Source organism: Nicotiana tabacum, chromosome 22 (genome assembly GCF_000715075.1).
Source record: "Nicotiana tabacum cultivar K326 chromosome 22, ASM71507v2, whole genome shotgun sequence".
NCBI classification, from domain to species: Eukaryota; Viridiplantae; Streptophyta; class Magnoliopsida; order Solanales; family Solanaceae; genus Nicotiana; species Nicotiana tabacum.
The window spans coordinates 227,454,224-227,473,100 of NC_134101.1; positions in this window are offsets into that span (position 1 = coordinate 227,454,224).

The window sequence follows — 18,877 nt, forward strand, 5'->3', positions numbered from 1 at the left end:
CTAATATATCGGCTCCTGTTGCTTTTTTGAGTCGAGGGTCTCCTGGAAACAGCCTCTCTATCCTTCGGGGTAGGGGTAAGGTCTGCGTACATATTACCCTCCCCAGACCCCACTTGTGGGATTATACTGGGTCGTTGTTGTTGTTGTTGTTGTTGTTGTTGTTGTTGAGGTTGAAATGTAATTTCAAGATAATAGATATTATAGGAAAAAGGAGAAAAAAAATTCTATTAAAGAAAAACGAATTTAAAAGGTTTCAAGAATGTGGTAGCTCGACCTTCAATAAAATGACAAAAATGTTAATGAGTGAGTTAAACAAAAGAAATCTGGCAAAGATCACTTTTCTAAACGAACGTATGTTTTCGAGTTTAGATTTTCACTTTCAACTTTCACCATACAAGAAAAAAACTTGTTCGATTTCATTTCATGAAGTGTTTTTTTTGTCCTATCAACCAAGGACACACACACATCTATAGTATTAGATATAGTTTTACTTGAACACAATAACTTGTATTAAGAAATTACTAAACACATAAGAATATTAGCTCGCAACTGTTTGACTCAGAAGATATTGAAATCTTTTTGAACAAATTAATCAAAGATGAAGAGGTAAATCTTAGTCAGACATAATAAATTCCAGATCAAAGAGCTAGCAGTATGGATTGTATGTAAGAGGAAGGAAATGTAAATGATCTTATTGAGATTCAATATTGTGTCTCCCATCAATCGATGTGGAGACAACTTTACATATTTTTCTAGAGATTAATTCTTCTCTATCGAGAATACTAGAAGAGGGCTTTTTAGCTTTAGAGAGAGATAGGAGGAGCAACCCCCTTCTTTGAAAGCTTTCCCTTGCTATATATAGTCGTGACACCCTTGCTCTTTGCTTGGCCCGGCGTCCTTTTGACGCCAATGTGTCTTAGTCGTGCTTTTAGGCGCCGCTCTGTCCGACTCGTCGGATGTCGGGAAAGGAATATCGAGCAGGCTATATTATCTTTCACTGCCCGGTCACTTAGGCGGGACGTTGGTCAGCTCGGTTGTGACGGTCAGATTTTGACCAATACAGCAACCCTGTCCGTTGGTCCGATTATTACTATATATTAACTTAAAATTGTTATAGAAGTCAATAAACTTTAAATCCTCAATGCACCTTTGAAAAAGACATATTCAATATTTATACCGAATTAAATAATTTAATTTAAAAATTATAAATAAAGTGGAAAATGTATTTTAGTTGACAATTATTAGGTAATGAAATAATTGATTGATTGAAATCATTGATTTAGATACGTATATTTACATGGATCAGGAAACAGCCACAAGTACGGAAACACGGTACGTACATAATGACAAAGAAAATAAAGAACAGTTGCTGTCGCCACATACGTTAGATTTCTGTATTGATGTTTTCTATTTTTTCACAATTAGTGCCTCGAACCATCCATTGTGGTGAGATAAATAAAAATTATTTATTTTTAATTAATTAAAGGTTTCGAGATCGAACGTTAAAAATAGAAAATTTTTAAAAAGAAATAATTTCTTTTTGATGAGCATTGTGCGACACAAAATCTTATTAATGGGGCCTCTACGTCGACAGGGGCGAACAGAGAGTAGAAGTTGGTAGAGGGGATGAGAGAGTAAAAGTCGATAGTGGTGGAGGGATAGTAGAAGCTACGAATTTGGTCAAACCTAATAATTTTTTTTTTTGAGCCGAGGGTCTCCTGGAAACAGTCTCTCTATCTTTCGGGGTATGAGTAAGGTCTGCGTACATATTACCCTCCCCAGACCCCACTTATGGAATTATACTGGGTCGTTGCCGTTGTTGTTGTATATTTATATTAAGATATTCGTTAAATATGAACAAACTTAGATGATTTAGAATTTTAAACCCATAAAATTTAAATTCTGAATCCGTACGGATATTAGGTGGGAAAGTATAAAAGATTCCTCGAAACTTCAAAAGTATCGTTACAATGACACACTCCACATGCATGCACTGCCTAATTCCTTTCATCACGAGACCATTGGTCCCATCCTACAATAGGACTGGATTCTCCTATTTCATTTATTCATTTATTTTAGATAATGATAATAATTTATTCTAACACCTCGTTATTCTTGATATACCATAGTCATATATTTTTGTTAACAATAGTGTTCGGGCAGATAATAAAATAGTAATCAGGTTATTGTCACAATCCAATTCTCCTTATAGATTTTGATGACGACTACATCGCTGCTAGGCAAGTCAATAGCGAACTAGTCATATATTTATTCTTTTAAATAATTTCAAAGTAGTTAATTTTTATTTATTAAGAGAATGATTAGTAGGAAATTATAGTAAAGTAAAATATAAACTAACGAAAGAATAAATACAGTGAATTTAATATTCAAAATCATAAAGTGTCTACTAAAATATTTCCAAAACCTGATGTCACAAATGTACGAGCAACTAGTAGAATATACAAAACCATCTATACTATTGTCTGGAATAGGATAGACAGAAAATAAATACAAAAGAGAGACTGCGGGCACTGCAGAACGGGCATAGAGAGCAGCTCACCACTAAGCCTTTGGGGTAAGGGGGTACGCGCCTGGATGACCGCCAGATGCACCTATCTCAGATCATGCACGGTTAGTGTAGGAGTGTAGCATGGGTAAATAAATAACATGTACCCAGTAAGTATCCGGTCTAATCTCAAAGAAGTAGTGACGAGGGGTCGACGTCGACACTCACTATGGACCAATAAATAAAGTACAAAAATTCTAAATAGGCATAAAGTACATCAATGATAATAACGCAATAATGAACAGTGAATAAGTGATTCTCTAACTAGATGTCAATTAAGATCTCCAATTAGCACATACTACTTCAACAAATACGAGCCATCAAATAAATTATAATTTCTCAAGTCATGAAGTAATGTCAAGTGTAATCGGACTCTGAGCATTATCACGCACGATTTATGCCGAGGTCATACGACCCGATCTAGAATAATGTGTACACTGCCGATTATACCGCCGAGGCGTTCGGCCCACTCCACATAATAGATAATACTCTACGAGATCCGATTTAACGGCTACTACAAGATTAAAATACAAGGAGACACAATTTCTACTAAATGTCAAGTAACCCGCCAAAACTCAAAGTAAATGAAGTTCGGTCTTTACGAATCCGTTATCAAGTTTCAATATAATTTAAGCACTTAAATTAACAAGTAGAGTACAATTAGTACAAGTATTACATGATGGAGTCCTAAAACTACTCGGACGTAAGCATGATTTGTAGCTACGCAAGGACCCTCGTCACTTTGTGCATATGTAGCATTCACAATTAGTAGCAAATACTAATTTAAAACACTTATTGGGTAAATTCCCTTTTACAAGGTTAGGCAAGAAACTTACCTCGTTCTCAAATTCACTTTCCGGTCCACATACACTACAAGAAAAGTGCCATTTACATGGGGATTTTTTTAGGGATTATAATGTAAAATTCGCAGGTAAAATATTTACCTGGGGATTTTCATGCAAACGGGAATCCACAGGAATAAAGGTCGTGGGTAATTATTACCTGCGAATTTTAATTTCCCCAGGTAAATTACCTGGGGAAAAATTAGTCGCAGGTGCATTACCTGGAAATGTTAAATCCCTACGTAAGTTGCTTGCGGATTTTTCCGCAAGAAATACCAAAAAATCGTAGTAAAATTTGGTAAAAAATTGTGAAAGAAAGGAGTTTTCCTAGGGATTTTCATGGCAAATATTCGCATGTAATTCCGCAGCAAAACCTCCAAGTAAATTTGCAGAAAATATTCAATAAAAATTTCGTAGAAAAAGGGAATTTCGTGGGAATTTGATGTGATAATTTCACAGGAGAATTCCTAGCAAAATCCCCATGTATTGTATATTTGCAGGTAAATTTCTAACAAAAGATTAATCTGCTTCAGGGCACTTCCTAATGAAAATCCACAAATAACTAGTACATTTTTCAAAAGCAAATTTATTAGTATTTAGTCCCAAATTATATTCCACACAATTCAATGAACATATGATATTCATTCTTTTTTTTTCTCAAACAAACAACTCTGCACAAATCTGAAGTAATATATAGCCAAAATATGATCCATAAATTAATAATTAATAATGCATAATTCCTAAATGAACAAAAATTAAAAGTCTAAACTGTAAATCTTAAATAGTACTACCGAGTATCTCAATCCTAATCATACTTAGTATCTCATATCACTCTAAAGCCTCAAGTCGGTGCCGAACAATCTGAAACTAGCCAAATATTATATAAATTAATCAATATATACTCAAAAGTTCATAATTTAGCTATTATAGTAATTACCCAACCCAAATTGGAAGACTCCTAAAATTTACACCCAGGCCCACGTGCCCTGATTCAGAAATTTTTTGAAGATAAATAACCTTACAAACCCAAATATATAATTTATATTCAATTCTATAATCATTTTCGTGGTCTAGCCCCATTTTTATCAAAACCTAGGTTTTCCAACAATCTCCTAATTTTTCACAATTTCTATGTTAAAATCTACTTATAATGCATGATTTAAACTCATACTGTATAGAAATTAATTACCTCAAAGTGCTAGGTGAAAATCCATCCTCAAAGAGCTCTAAACTCGACCAACAAGTGAGAGAAATGAAGAAAATGAGCCTAAGTCTCGATTTTTAAAACACACTACCTAGTATTATTTTCTTCGCGACAAGAGAAGACGCCTCGCGATCGCGAAGGTAAGCTGCCCAGACCTAGGAAAAATGGGCATCACGAATGCGAGGTCCCACATGTGAACACGAAGGCTTGACACGCCTGATCTTTGCTAACGCGGGGTCCACCTCGCAAATGCAAAGAAGGATGAAGTTCAGCTTCCCCCCCTCGAGGCCCTTTCTCTTATGCGAACGCGAGCCCTTTCTCGCGAACGCGTAAGCCACAGGTCCCAGAACTTCACGAGCACGAGCAAGGGGTCGCGAACGCAAAGAACAATCGCAGTCCCCCACATTCTCCTTCTCCGCGAACTTGACACAACCCTCGCGATCGCGAAGAAGGAAACCAGCAACACCCGATATTTGGACTTAGCTCTGAGCGGTCCAAAACTCACCTGAGCCACCCAAAATCCCATCCAATGTTGCATGTTGCACTGGGGACACTGGTCACTGTTAGCTTCAAGATTTCCGTATTAATTTTGATGATAACAAACCAAAATAACTATTAATGAAAGAACATTTACTTGTGGTAATCTTATTTTTGTACAGGAAAGAAAATACTGGTAAAGATCCAAACAAATATGGGGAAAAAATATCATGTGAAGAATTTATCAATGAAGATTATTTTCAGAGATTTAATCTAGAAAGAATAATATTTGAAAGTGAAATTTCAAATATTGAATGGCTTACTATAATATCAGAAGAAGAATTTATGGAAATTATGGATGGAAAGCTTTTCAACATCTTGAAAGGAAAGTTGCTAAAATCACGGAGAAGATCTATTATTTTGTGAAAGGAAGATACTATATGGAAGAGATATTACAAGGACAAGAGAGAATATATTTTCTATGGAAAGAAAATATATTATGGATATAGTACAATCTATAGTAGGAAAGATATTATTTTTCAAGATCAAGAAAGGAATATTTTCAATATAATGGGAGAAGAATATATTTTCTATGGAAAGAAAATATATTATGGGTATAGTACAAATCTATATTATGGAAAGAGTTATCTGCAAAAGGAAAGGATATAAGCAAGAAACAATATTCATTGAATACACAACTATATACAAGATTGGTTCAAAGAAAATAAATGGAAAGAATCCTAGTATATTGGATTGATAAATGGATTGGATTGGGAAAGATTTCAAAGATGGTATTACAATTAGAAGAATCAATTAAACCAATATGAAGGGATATATTAAGAAATATGCACACATTTCATATCTGAAGAAAGGTTTGAAATTCAAAAAGCCTGTAGCTAAATCACAAAATCAAGCACTACAATTAAGCTTCAAAAGGAAAGTCGACATCTGCTGAATAGAAGAAGATTCAACATAATCCATCAGGAGATATCAGAGGAAATTATTCCCGTGATTTTAGCAACAGAAAGGAAATCAAGACTCAAGGATGTGATGTAAAGGTCAATATAAAGCCAACACTATAAGTTCAAGAAATTGAAAAAGAAACATTTACGCAGTCGTCTATACAATTATCTATCAAACTACAAGTTCTTTATTCTACTTTTAACAAGCATTGTAATTCACTTTAGTAGATTTACTGTGTACACAAAAGAGAGAAGAGAGACAGAAAAATATTGGAGAGGCAGTGTGTCCTAGAGGTTTTGCCACTGTTCGTTTCTTTGGTGAGCGAGTGAAAATCAAAAATCGTCGTTGATGATGAGCGAGTGAAAACCAACCCTGTCAGCGTTGGTGGTGATTGATGAACATCACAAAGATTGTACTCAATTCAATTTACAAAGAGCTATAAAAGACAACACTCTTGCTACCCAAGATGACTGGATTAGGATATCACATCGGTTCCGAATCAGTATAAAATTCCTGGTGTCATTTAATTTATCGCTCTCGTATTATATTATGTTCCTTTACTGTTTATTGTGATTAACACTTGTTTAAATCGAAAGAACTAACAGTTCTGTACAGGTTATCCCCGTATAAGTCGACTAGGTCTAAACAGTAGTCGACTAGAAATTAAAAAGGCTACAATTCACCCCTCCCCTCTTGTACTTTCAGTCACTGCTCTTTTGTTGGATGACAAAGGTTCGAATCCCAACTCCAACAATACCCTTATATTTAATTCTCTTTTATTTGAACAGCTTATTAACTCAGATTTCTCTCTTGTTTGAATTTTTCTTTCTATAATTTTTGCCCCAGTCACATTTTTTTCTTTTGATTAAACCCATCAAAAAGTCATTAGACTAGATTTCCTTCTTCTTTCTTTAGTTTTCTCCCCTCATCTCCTATTTCTTTTGATTAAACCACACTTTTAGAAAAGTGTCAAATTTACTTCTCTCAAAGCTAAGAACTGAAACTTAGCATAATCATTATCAAGTTTTAAGAGAGTTGCACGATGCCTTCAAATCCTAGATTCGCCTCTGATTGAGATTTCTCCTATCTGAAAGAAGTGGTTATACTGTGGACTTACCATAGGGCTGAAAAGAAGAGGGTTCCAATCTTAAGGTTTATGATCCTAAAAAATAGAAATTTGGCAGCAAATTTAGGTCTTTTTGAAGGTGCAAGAGTTTCATGACTCCCCTTTTTCGGGAGAAATTCAAAAATAGCCAGATTTACAACCGGTCGTTCAAAAATAGTCCAATTTTAAAAGTAATCAAAATTTAGCCACTTTTCATGTAAAGATAAATCTGAGCGAAAACACTGTTCAAAACCAGGAAAAATATGCCAGTATATTATACTGGAGTTCCAGGATAAGTATGTTGGAACTCCAACATAATATGATGGAGTTCCAGCATAAGTACACTAGAACTCCAGCATAATATACTGGAGTTCCAGCAAGTATGATTGTCCAGTATAATATACTGGAGTTTGGAGCACCGATACTCCAGTCTCCAATATATTATACTGGAGTCAGCAAAGTATACCGGTTTAGCATAATATGCTGGAGTTCATACACAGGTGCACCGAACTCCAGTATATTATACTGGACCGGTCTCTGTTGCAGCAAAATAGTGGCTATTTTTCATTGACTTTGTAACGCTGACTATTTTTGATTGACCAGTCCGAAAACTGACTATACCGTGCTATTTTTACTCCCTTTTCCTCCTTATGTACTAGCATACTAAGCATGCACACACCCCTCCCCTTTGTCAGTTTTTGACTAGTAATCGAGAAATATCCAGCATTTGTAAAGATATTGAAAAATAGCCACTATTTTAGCTGAAACATAAAAATATCCAGCATAATATGCTGGATTGTAGAGCTTCAGCGTATAAACTTCCATCATATTATGTTGGAACTCCAGAACATTATGAAATTCCAGCACATTATAAAATCCGGACACATTATGCTAGAATCTCGTATGTAAAAAATTCGATTTTTTCCCAAATTTTCAACGGGATTTTTGTTCAGATTTTATTTTTATATGAGAAATTGGCTAACTTTCGATTACTTTTGAAACTGTGGCTATTTTTCAATTACCAATTATAAATCAGGCTATTTTTCAATTTCTTGTAGACCTTACTCAAATAGTGAAGTTAAAAGGAATAAGCACCTTTCACCTCCAACACTGATCAATTGTGGAGCTCCTTAGAAGGGATTTAAAAAAAAAGTTAAATAAAAGGGTGTTCCCCTTGTAAATTAATTCCTTTATTGTCTCACACCCTCTAAAATTTAAAATTATTTCGAATAGATTATAGGAAGTCACTTTTTATCCTTCTAAAGGAAAATATTTTTTTGTATTTGATTGCCCAAAAATGACTTATTTTTTGGAATGTTTTTTCCTTCGTATCAAGCTATCAAGCATACCCTATATGTTACTTACTTTTTTGTGAACGAACAATAAGAAAAATCATACTAATAACATTGTTTATTCCATAATTTTTGTGGCGTACAACATAAGTTCAAAGTTTCCTTTTCATATTTCTCTCTGATCACATATTTATTACGGGGGCGGATCTCTAGCCCAGTGTATGAGGCACGTGAACCCATGATCTTTCGGCGGAAATTTAAAAATAGCCAGATTTGCAAGTGGTTATCGAAAAATAGCCACAATTTCAAAAGTAAGCGAAATTTAGCCACTTTTCATGTCAAGATAAATATGAACGAAAATACTGTTCAAAATTCGGAAAATCTTCCAGCATAATATACTGGAGTTCCAGTATAATTTACTGGACTTCCAGCATAATATACTAGAGTTCCAGTATAATATACCGTTCCAGCATAATATGCTGGAAGTTCATACACAGGTGCTTCAATCTCCAGTATATTATGCTGGAACTTTTCGCGTGTTGGAGTTCAAGCATAATATGCTGGATGTTCTTTCAGAGGCGACCAATTTCCAGTATATTATGCTGGAACTTTCCGTATTGCAGCAAAATAGTGGCTATTTTTCAATGACTTTGCAAATGCGGGCTATTTTTCAATGATTAATCCGAAAACATGCTAGCCCGTGCTATTTTTGCTGGTCTTTCCACCAAATTAGGTATTGTATGTACATATTTTTTAGAACTGATCAAATATTACCTGCTGGCACCCATTCACCAAAAAAGTTAAATGGCCTACTTGGTTGAATGCTAAGTTATTTACTTAGAGAAATTGAGATCAATTCTCACTTAAAACTTTTATTTTTTCCTTTTTTTAGTGGTATACCCATATTATAAAAATCTTAGATCCGTCTCTGATTTATTATCCTTTAATTTTAAGTGAAGCAGTGAGCAAATTAATCAATATGACCCACAAATACTATAATACTTAGTTGAAGCTTTCATTCATAATTTCTTATTTTTTCTAACAATCAAACAAAAGAACGTTCAATAAAAATGAAGCTTCCTCAACAATTTTGGTACTACCCACAAGTTTAACTACTATTTTGTTTTACGCAATGGTATTTGATTGGGCACATAGTATATGATTTAATTTAATTTATATGGAGTAATATGTTAGTGTATATGGAAGAGAATACTTGTGGATGTTAGTACTCTGTATTAGAAATATATTAAAAATAGAAACAATGTTAAAACCAAAAATGTAGAAGAACATAATTAATCCGAGCTTACTGAATTCACAGTATTTCCTTAAGGACTTAATCCCCTCTTAGTATCCGAGATTTAGGATTATTTTTTTCCATGATAGAACGGATTACCCTTATTGGTGTAGCGATACTTCAAACCCCAGTGACCAACGAACTCAAATATCAGTAGCAAATCACACTTACTGCTTTCTTTCTGTTAAAAACAGTACAGAAGGAAGAAAGAGAAATTTGAATTTTCGTAAGGAAAATCCGAGGGAGTCATGCATTTATAATACCGAAGAGTTGCAATTCATGTAAGGCTGCAATTGAAAATGGTTGTTTTATAAAACGGCCATTTACGGAAACCACCAAATTCAAATTATAATGGAAAAATTAAATTATCATTACAAAAATTGTCTAATTTGGATTAAATAATATTGCGTTAATATAGACTTGCCTTCTTCTCAACTCTTTAAGAGTTAGAAGAAGTGTAATTGTATGTATACCCATCAAAGCTCTTTTCCTCCTCCAATATGAGATAATATCCCTTTGTCAAAGAAGAAAATTCAAATTTTCATTTCTCCCTTTATTTCTTATTCATTTTATTTTTAAGCTCTATCAGGCTTAAAACCCAACAGTGGACACATAGTTCATGATGTTAATTGAACTTATATGAGTAATATGTTAGTGATAGTCGAAAGGAATATTAAAGTAATGGTTGACAATAGAGCAAATATCACAAAAAGTCAATACATGAATATAACAACAACAATAACGGTCCAGTATAATCCCACAAGTGGGGTCTGGGGAGGGTAATATGTATGCAGACCTTACCCCTACTCTGAGGGGCAGAGAGACTGTTTCCAGGAGACCCTCGGCTCAAGAAAGCAACAAGAGAAGATATATTAGTATCATCAATAGACTCATAATAAAATAACAACAATATAAAAAATACGAAATAGATGGATGACATAATAATAATCGGCAGATAAAGCCCTGCATCAGTAGATGACAAATAACAGCCAAAGATTAACTCCTAATTGGCTAGTCTCACTCTAGTGCGCTGTATAAATATTTACAACTTTCTCCTAACCTACAACCTTAATGCTCGACCTCTACAATTCCCTGTCAAGGGCCATGTCCTCGGTAATCCTAAGTCGCGTCAAGTCCTGTCTGATCACCTCTCCCCAATACTTCTTAGGTCGCCCTCTATCTCTCCTCGTGTCCACCACAGCCAGTCGCTCACACCTCCTCACCGGTGCATCAGTGCTCCTCCTCTGAATATGCCCGAACCATCTGAGTCTTGCTTCCCGCATCTTGTTCTCTATGGGGGTCACGCCTACCTTCTGTCGAATATCTTCATTCCTAGTCAATACATGGATAGTTTAATAAATTTAGATTCTTGAAACTTCTGAAAGTTCCGTAGGAATAAGATTGTGGCAAACATTCGAGACGTCCTAAATAAAAAGAGCCATGTAAATCAAATGGAGTGCATTCTTTCCCAACTTGACTTTAATAATTTTCAAAATTTATGAAACTCAAACTTTTTTGTAGCTTAAGTTTTCTGATTTTCCGGTGCAGTAGTGATTAATTTATTTATTCGTAAACAAAATTGTTAGGAAAAAAAATAATTTAAACATGAATTTATTAATTAAAAGTGATTTATAGCCTAAATTTGGGTGATAGAGATTGTCGTGATCTGCTGAACCTCATCATGAGTTAGTAGTATTTTTTAAAGAAAGCGGACACTAATTAATCATATTGAACAATTAGCTTATAATTGAAGAAATAGTGTTTAAACTATAATATTTGTTTGGATGGTTGTTATGTATCGTATCGTATTATTACTGTAAGCACAATATTTATTTTAATTATTATTTTAATTTTATTATACCGTATCGTTAAATTCGTTATTGCGTAACGATGGAAAGTCCTCTTTTACATAACAATCGATTTGGTGTAAATCGTGTTGTTAACTTATTCTATTCTCATCTTGCCCTTAGTATAATTCTATTTTATTCTTCATCCTACTTTTTTAATAATTACTCTACCTCATGCTCTATTTTTTTTGTAATATTGTACGCCTATTTTTCAAATTGTTTGGGTGTGATATTATAAAACGACGAAAAATAATATAATCTATTTAAATATTATATAAACTAAAATAATTTAGCACAATGCAATACAACAGGATACGTTGCTATAACAACTATCCAAACTGTTACTTCCAACATACTATACTCTCGAAGGAAGTCTTGAAAGAGATAAATATTCAATTTAAAATAAATGGTATTATTTGGAGAAGACTTGAAGAAGAAAAGGTATCGAGTCCCTTTCCTCTAAGGGTGTCTAATGGGTGGGTCGGGTCGGGATGGGTAGACAAATTTTGGAACCGGACAGGTTGGGAACCGGGCCGATTACAGGTTAGTTCTTATCGAGTTTAATAGGTTCGGATTCATCCAGGTAAAATATGAACCGCACGGGTTACGGGTAAAAGGGGTCGGGCCGGGCCGGGTAGTGTAATTTTTTTTTTTGTATTTTATATAACTATTGTAAGTTATATTAATATAAAGTAAAAATATAAAGAATACAATGAAGATGGGAAAATATTACACTTATAAATTGCAAGTGCTACATTTATTTCAAAATTCAAACTTACAAATTGAAAGGTTACATTTAACAGCAAGTAAATTAACGTATGCATTGCCTTAGTAAGTTCTTCATAATCAATATGAACTGATTGACCTTATTCTGGAGTGTTAAATTCAGATGGGTTACCATGTGTTAATATATCTCCAAGTTCCTCGTCTTCTGGGCTATCAACATCTTCACGTCCTTGATTTCTTCGTTCCGATCTAATCCAATCTCAACATACTAAAACTTCCAAAGCATTGCTTCCCAATGAGTGACGGGTATCTCTAAGTTGTTGTCTTGCTTGGCTAAATGCACTCTCTGATGCAACAGTTGAAATTGGCACATTCAGCACGTCCCGAGCCATAGCGGAAAGAACAGGAAATTGCTTTCCATTCTCATGTCACCATCCCAACGGTAAAAATTCCATTATGCGAGGCACTTTTTGCTTCTGCAAGTAGAATTGAAGTTCATCAATGTTCCTGCTACTGGTTTGAGTGTTAGCAAATGTAGAAAAAATATTAAAACTATCAAGGCCTTCATCTTCATCCACAGTAGTAGAAGTGGTACATTGCATAGTGGGATTAACATTGCCTACATTAAGAGCATCATCATCAATTATATTTGCATAATACTTAATTGCAATTTAGGTGAAGAATGAGGGAATGATAATTGAGAATATGAGTTTGAGAAATGAGAGAGGAGTGAAGAAATGAAGAAGATGGGGGGAGGGGTGTATTTATAGTTTTTCAAAGGGTTAATTAGGTAATTACAAAAAATATTTATTTTTAATAAAAAAAGCCAAAAAATGGGCTATTTGTGCAAATCTGCCGTTGGGCAACGACTCCAAAGCCAGAAGACCTTGCCAATGATCAGAAAAAAGACCCCACTATAAAAAATAATAATAATAAAAAATTAAGTAGCCGTTATACTGGTCTGGGCCAGTTAACTAGTTCTATAGTAAAAATCGTTGACCGGATTTGACCAGGCCGGTTAACCGGTAGCTCCAACGTAAACGGACCAAACTCCCTTACCCCAATAACCCAACCCTACCCGACCCTCTTATACCGGTCCGAACGATTCCGATTTTAATCGGTCTGGGCCGGCCCGATTTTAATCAAAACCGGACCGTTTGACACCCTTCCCGTGAAAGAGCTCTTAATAACGAGTCCATCAAAATTTAAAAATTAGCTACAAGTGTTTTACATATGAAAAAGGATGATTAAATTTATTAATTAAAAAATTAAATAGATAATACATAATTACCCAGCGTTGGATGACTTTTTCAAATGCACCCTTTATTTTTCCCCGACTATGTGTGAAGTGTAACATGTAATACCTTTTAACCCTTTTAGTGTGGAAAGTGTAAATCACTCTCTTACATAACTAAGTGGGCATTTGGACATAAGAATTATAAAATTTCAAAAAAAGGTAAAAAAAAATTTCAAATAAAAATGATATTTGAAAATTAGAGTTGTGTTTGGACATGAATATAATTTTGGGCTGTTTTAAAGTTTTGTAAGTGATTTGAATGAAAATTTGGAAAACAACTTTGTTGAGTTTTTTTAAATTTTCGAAAAATTTCAAAAATCACCTTCAAGTGAAAAGTAAAAATTTTATGGTCAAACACTAATTTAAAAATAAAAATAAAAATATTTTTAATTTTCTTTTAAAAATTCTTAAGTCCAAACGGGCTCTAAATATTAAGAGTGTATTTCCGTACCAAAATTTTCCTTTCCATGGGACAATGTCTTTATTGTTCCGTACAAGGCAGCAATTTGGTACCACGTGGACCATCTCAATAAATTCTTTATCAGCAAAAAATTAATGTACACTTTTATCAATTTAATACCTTCTTGATATTTTAAAAAATAAAATATTACGGACCACAAAAATAAATCAAAAAAATTACATAAAGTGAACCGAGGGGAGTATCTATTAGGAAGATTATAATTCTTAAGAGAAAAATACTTAGCTTGTTTATCGGAGGAGAAACATAAGTGAAGAAAGGCACTTTTTTATTCTATTAAAGAAAAATATTTTTTAGTATTTAATTGCCAGAAAATGACTTATTTTTTGGAATGTGTTTTCCTTTATATCAAACATATCCTATAAATTACTTACTTCTTTTGTGAACGAACAATAAAGAAAAATGATACTAATAAGATTGTATATTCCATAATTTTTGTGGCGTACAACATAAGTTCAAAGTTTCCTTTTCATATTTCTCTTGCACATATTTATTATCCTTTAATTTTAAGTGAAGCAGTGAGCAAATTAATTAATACGGCCCAAAAATGCGATAATATTTAGTTGAAGCTTTCATTCATAATTTCTTATTTTTCTAACAATCAAACAAAAGAACGTTCAATAAAAATGAAGCTTCCTTTACAACGATGGACTGCATGCATTTCATGTTTTGGAAAAAAAAACAATTTTGGTACTACCCACAGCCACAAGTTTAACTACTATTTCCTTTTACGTAACGGTATTTGACTGGGCACATAATGTATAATTTAACTGAATTTATATGTTAGTGAAAATGGAAGAAAATATTCGGGGCATATAATTCATGATGTTTTTTTGTTTGTTTTTGATTTCTCACCTGGTATTCAGTACCCATATTGGAGGCCGACTAATCCGGATTCGCGCCAGGAAGTAACACATTGAGGGTAAAACGCTCCCTAACAAAAGCGACTCCATAGCTAGGGGATCGAACTCGAGACCTCTGATTAAAGATGAATGAATACTTACCGCTCCACCACAACCCTTGTTAGTATAATTCATGATGTTAATTGAACTTATATGAGTAATATGTTAGTGATAATCGAAAGGAATATTAAAATAATGGTTGAAAACAGAGCAAATATCACAAAAAGTCAAAACATAAATAGTTTAATAAATTTAAATTCTTGAAAATTCTGAAATTTGCGTAGGAATAAGATTGTGTCAAACATTCATCAAGACGTCCTAAATAAAAAGAGCCATGTAAATTAAATGGAGTGCATTCTTTCCCAACTTCACTTCAATAATCTTCAAAATTTATGAAAAGCCCAAACATTTTTTTAGCTAAAGTTTTCTGATTTTCGGTGCAGTAGTGATTAATTTATTTATACACAAAATTGTTAGAAAAAATAAAAAGGTTAAACATGAATTTATTAATTAAAAGTGATTTATAGACTAATAATTAATTAAGAGCTCTTAATAACGAGTCCATTAAAATTTAAAAATTAATTACTAAGTGTTGTACATATGAAAACAGATAATTCAATTAATAAATAAAAGAAATTTAGGTAAGATTAAGGAACACAAAAACACTTTGTAGTTAGTTCCATAATTCTCATTACCTCCTTAGAGCAGTCATAATCTAAAAATAGTATTGCTAAGGATTGCGGTGGAATGGATAAGATCTTTTTAGGGGCGAATCTAATATAATAATTACGAGTTCACATGAACCCAATAATTTTTACCTAGATCATGTACTAATATTAAAAAATTAATTGAATATATAAGAATATTGATCTCGGAAATTATTTATTGTATATTAACTTGCGATCGCAGTAAAAACACGTAAACTTAATATTCTGGATCTATCTCTAAATCTCTTTGAAACATATGTCAGTCCCACAACAGGCTAGTTGGATGGTAAGAAGAATAATTGGCTCAAGAAATATCTTGCTACAAGCTCAGAACTCCAATGATCATAATACTAGTAGCATCAGGCAAATATACTTACAGTTAATGGGAGACTTGCCAAAAATAAGCTGAAAATGTCTAGTGTTTCAGAACTCTGCTCGACCAAAGACAGTTTTCAATATGTGGTTGTTGTTACATGGAAGATTGCCTACCAAAGACAGACTAGCTAACTAGGGATTAAATGTCACCCATCAGTGTATTACGTGCCAAGGCCAAGTTGAAACAAGGGAACACCTGTTTGTGCAGTGCTCATATGCAACGGAACTGTGGAGGAAAATTCTGAGATGGATTCAAGAAGATCATATGACCATTTCCAGCTGGGATCAACACCTCCAATGGATCATCAAGAAAGGTAAAGGGAAGTCAAACAAAGCCAGTATTTTCAGGATGGTTTATGCTGAAACCTCATATGCACTATGGATTGAAAGGAACACACGTACATTTGAGCAAAGATATCGTAACATTGATGTATTAGCAATAGAAATAGCTTACATTTGTAATGTTACAGTAGGGCCTCGAGCTAAGAATCAGATACAACAATTTTATCTAGAAGAGTAGATTAGTTTCTATGTTCTTAGGTTAGCATTTTTGTTTATTGCTTTGAGATAGTCAGCTTAGTTTTGCTTGACTATGGAATTGTAAAGTCTGATCCTCGGTGATTAATACAAAAAAAATTTAATTACCAAAAAAAAGGATCGTTAAATCTCTTTACTCTTAACCAAATATCTTAGGTTTAAGCCTTGCGAATGAAAAAATCATACTGGAAAGCACTTCTCTTTGTAATGAACCTTATATAACACAATCATACTAATGAAGAAAAGTCATAAATCTATTAAATAGTCTATACCATGATTATATAGACATGCATGTTGTGATTCAAATATTGGGCAGCTCTTTCTCTTGATATGAAGATCATGATTGGAACTTCATATTTATCCTTTTAGTAAGTTAATAAATTCATTTATAATTTGACAAAAAACTTAAATGAAAGTTTAATTCAGCTCAAGAAAACGATTGTGGTTCGATTCCGTTCCATACAATGCTTTTTTTGTCAATCAATCAACGCCTGACATAGTAATTTTTATTTAGATTTTATATTTGTATTAAAAAATTCACTACTTTTATAAAGAATATTTAGCTCTAAACCAATCCACCGATCCGCTAATTATTACTCCCTCCATTTCATATTAAATGAGGTAGTTTGACTCAGCACGAAGTTTAAGAAAAAAGAAGAAGACTTTTGAAAATTGTGGTTTAAAAAGTTTAAGGGGTAAAAAGTTTGTGGGCCCATGACATTTTTGTGGCTATAAAAACTTCTCATTAAGGGTAAATGGGTAAAATGAAAGAGTTTAAAGTTGAATTATTTCCAAATTTAGAAATGTGTCATTTATTTTGGAACAGACTAAAAAGGAAAATACCTCATTTAATATAAAACGGAGGGAGTATATATTAATTGTGATTGTTGTAGAACCCATCAAACTTCAAATTTTAAATCCGCTTCTGAAAAAGATATATTCGATATTTTTACCGAACTAAATTAGTTAGTTAAGAAATTATAAATTAAATGGGAAGATGTATTTAGTTGACAATGATTAGGTGTTAAAAGTTCTTTAAAAATGTACTAATATATATTGATTTTATTAAATAAATGAAATACTATCCGAAATAGGTTTACGTGAGGAAATTTCCGCAAGTACAGAAACACGGTACGTACATAATAAGGACAAAGAAAGATAAGAGCAGTTGCTGTCACACCATATTACTTTGGATTTTTTTGTATATTAAAAAAAAAGGAAAACTATCAGATATGTCCATCTATAAATAGCTTATTATAAAAATTAATAAATTTATAAAATATTATTAATATTAGAATACTAGTAATATTAGCCAATTAATTATTTGTAGCAAAAAAAGGTCAAATATTTTTTTTTGAGTGAGTGTTATTAGAATAAATTGAATACATTTTAAGGAATTTAAATCTCAGTTTTGGGATGATTTGATGGAGTTTTGAGATGGTTTGAATTAAATTAGAAGTAAAAGATGCACGTGAAAAAAATGACGTGTAATGCACTGTGAATCATTTGTATATTACATATGTATCATATTTATATCAAATATGTATCACATGTATATCTATGTGTGAATTTTGATACCAAATCAGCCTAAATCACCTGATTGATACATGTGTCGTAGAAGAATTATTTGAACTCGATTTTAACTATGAATTTTGATACCAAATCAGCCTAAATCACCTGATTGATACATGTGTTGTAGAAGAATTATTTGAACTCGATTTTAACTATGAATTTTGATACCAAATCAGCCTAAATCACCTGATTGATACATGTGTCGTAGAAGAATTATTTGAACTCGATTTTAACTATGAATTTTGATACCAAATCAGCCTAAATCACCTCCAATCTTCTCAAATTTTGCATATTGACTCATCTATAAATTTTCATTGAATTTCAACCATACCCATTGAAAAAGGTTATTTGAATCTTGTAAATATATTTTTTTGTATTTCATCACCTTATTTGCTACCTCATCCATGTAATTTCCTTCCCGTTTTGCATCTAATGTTGCTAATTATGCTTTAAAATATGGCAAGAAATCTTTGCGCGTGATTCTTGGAGAGAAAAATCTTATTTATTTAGGTTTTCAATTTTTATATGTGCTTGATTAGTTTTAATAAGTCTATAATTTGTGGTTAGGGGTTGATAAACTAAAACTTATATATTTCTGTAAGATTCCCTATTAAAAAATGTGTTGTGGTTTTATCACAAATCAATTATTTGAGCCATTAAAAATTGTGTTGACATGAATATGATTCTTTAGCC